Genomic DNA, 2651 nt, shown 5'->3' on the forward strand with positions numbered 1-2651 from the left:
CCGGTCACCTCGACGTACCTGGCGAGAAAGGTGAGTACATCCACCACCGGAACATGTGGGTTGTAGAGGTGAATCGTCACCACCCGGTCCCGTTGTGACGGAAGCGTGAAGAGCGGCTCCGCTGTGAGGATCAACAGTGGCGCCCGGTCCCCTTTCTCCTTGAACGCCTTCAGGAACTTGATGCATCCCGCCACGTTCCGGAACGTCACGTCGAAGTATCCACTGCTGGGGAAATCCTGCAGGCAGAAGACGTCCGTCGCTTGAAATCCGCAGCAATCGAAGAGAATTTTCTTGATGAAGCAATGATCATGGTCTCTTCTCAACCAAGTAAGCACTGATAAGAACAGACACTACACGATCTTAGCCAAAAGGCCGAGAAGCGAACTCCATTAGTACTGCACTCCATTACGCTGACTGTACCCCCTCAACAGCTGAGATGAGCTAACAGCACAACTAAATGATCCAATCTGTTCTATATGGCTCTGTAGCTCTGTAGCAAACGAGGCAGCGATCGTTGAATTATACAACAAAGAAGGAGGTCATTTGGCCCATCATGTCTGTGCTGGCTCTTTGAAAGCTATCAAATTAGTGCCACTCGCCTGCCCTTTCCCCATAACCATAGAGTCATAGGCTCGATTGCCTGTTTGCTTGTTAAAATTGGACAGTGATGGAGGTGGGGGGGAGGTAGAAAATAGTGCGAGATAATGTCAGGTTGGGCCCCTTACGTCATGACGCCGGAACGCAGTTCTACCAAGGGCAGACAGCGAGCCGAGGGGAAACTCTGCTTACCATCTGCAGACCAGCAATTTAAGGCCAATTAAGAGAGTTGAGAAGGCAAGTGACACCAATATTACGTGCGCCTCAGAATTTTACGAGCCACGCAGAGGCCACACAGTGAGCGGGGAACAGTGAAGGGGGGGGGTGGTCAGAGCCTCGGCAGCATTTAAAGACAGCAACATGTCGGCAGCTGTAGGGGCCTGCTGCACTCCAGACATTCACTGAGGCCTTTTGATTTGTTAGCAGAAGAGGAGGAGGTCAAACATTGTGTTGGTTTCAGGTCCCGTTGCGCAGCTAGTCCTCCAGGCAGGGGGTTCATTGAAGAGGGGCCTAATAGGCTGGCCTTTCTGCAACAAAGGGAAGGGTCACCCCCTTAAAGCAACATTGTTCAGGTGGCATGGGAATCATATTTTCTGGAGGAGGTTCCTCCAGTGAGGAGGAGAATCTGAGAGGGAGGGAGGAGTGGGCAAATGGAAACTGACATCAGTGACCTGCTAGCTACCGGAGGGGCAGCGTCGTGATGGGGATAAAGGGGACTGGGCGTGGAGACGGGGGTACCCAGTGGCCAGGGTGTACAGGCAACACATGAGCTACCTCCAGATGTCAGAGCGGCAGTGTTGCCAAAGACTGCGCCTGTCCCGAGAGGCCGTGACTGATCTGTACGCCATGATGGTAGCGGAGGTGAGCTTTGATTGCATTGGTGGTTATCTGCTGCCGGTGGCTCTCAGGTTCACTGTGGTCCTGAATTTCTGCGCCTCAGGCTCATTGCAGGGGCCCACAAGAGTAATGTGTAGCATCTCACAATCAGCCACACATCACTGCATCAAGGTAGTGACAGGTGCCCTCTTCAGGAGGGCCAACCAGTATATATCAAGTTCAGAACCGTTGCGGACAGTCAGGACGAGAGAGCCAGAGGCTTCGACGCCATGGCTGGATTTCCCCAGGTGAAAGGTCTGATAGACTGCACGCATATGGCCATCAAGGCTCTCACAGGGGCCTTCATCAACCAGAAGGGATTTCATTTCCTCAATGTCCAAGGAGTGGTGACTCCAGGTGCCTCTCCCCCTCTGGCCTTGCCACTGTTAGATAGAGCTCAGGCACAAGCCAATGGCATGCAGGTCTCCATGCATCTCCAGCAGCCACCGACTGGTCTGCTGAATGTAGCTCTCTGAATGCAGGAGGCCACATGCGCAGACGAGAGGGAGATGGCAGCATTCATGGCCTGGATGTACTCCTCCACTGTCCAAGCCAGGGTGTGCATACCCTCTGGCATCTCTGCCAGATCTTCACGCAACTCACGCTGAACTTCTAGCATCTGCCGCCTTATGGACAACTCCAAAGGCATGTCATCAGCCTGGGGCTCAGCATGTGTCTGGCCTCCCACAATCCTCTGAGTGTCTAGGGCCTCAGCTGTCACAGCCTCTGACAACTGGTCTGCCACTTGTGTGGTGCTCTCTCCAGTTTGTGACCCCTGATCTATTACCGTGCGCGTAACCACTGAGTTGACAGTATCAGTTGGTGGAGGATGCAGAGCAAGCATGTGACACTGCACCCTCTGAGGTCCCCTCCCCCCCTCCTCCTCAGAGGTGGATGGATGTCCCCTGGAAATGGTGCCTGTCTCGTCTTGCGATTGACCTGTGTGAGAAAACAGAATGATCAGCCCACATGACCCTCCAGACAGGGGCCCACATAATCAGCTGCAGCTCAAACACATGTCTGTTACTTGGAAGGCGTAACCCTTTAAACATACTGCCAACACCTTCTTCTAGGTCATGGGACGATGCAGCCACCTCCTTACCTCCTGCCCCCAGTTATGGATTCATCGGTGACCCCGCTTACTGGCTACTAATTGGCCAGCTAGCACATGATCACAA

General features: G+C 53.5%; 1 pseudogene; it reads right to left on the reverse strand.

The window, feature by feature from the left end:
* Positions 1 to 204: 204 nt before the first annotated feature.
* Positions 205 to 384, reverse strand: LOC137348271 (U2 spliceosomal RNA; annotated as a pseudogene).
* Positions 385 to 2651: the final 2267 nt, after the last annotated feature.

The sequence above is a fragment of the Heterodontus francisci genome, chromosome 33, assembly GCF_036365525.1.
Source record: "Heterodontus francisci isolate sHetFra1 chromosome 33, sHetFra1.hap1, whole genome shotgun sequence".
Lineage (NCBI taxonomy): Eukaryota > Metazoa > Chordata > Chondrichthyes > Heterodontiformes > Heterodontidae > Heterodontus > Heterodontus francisci.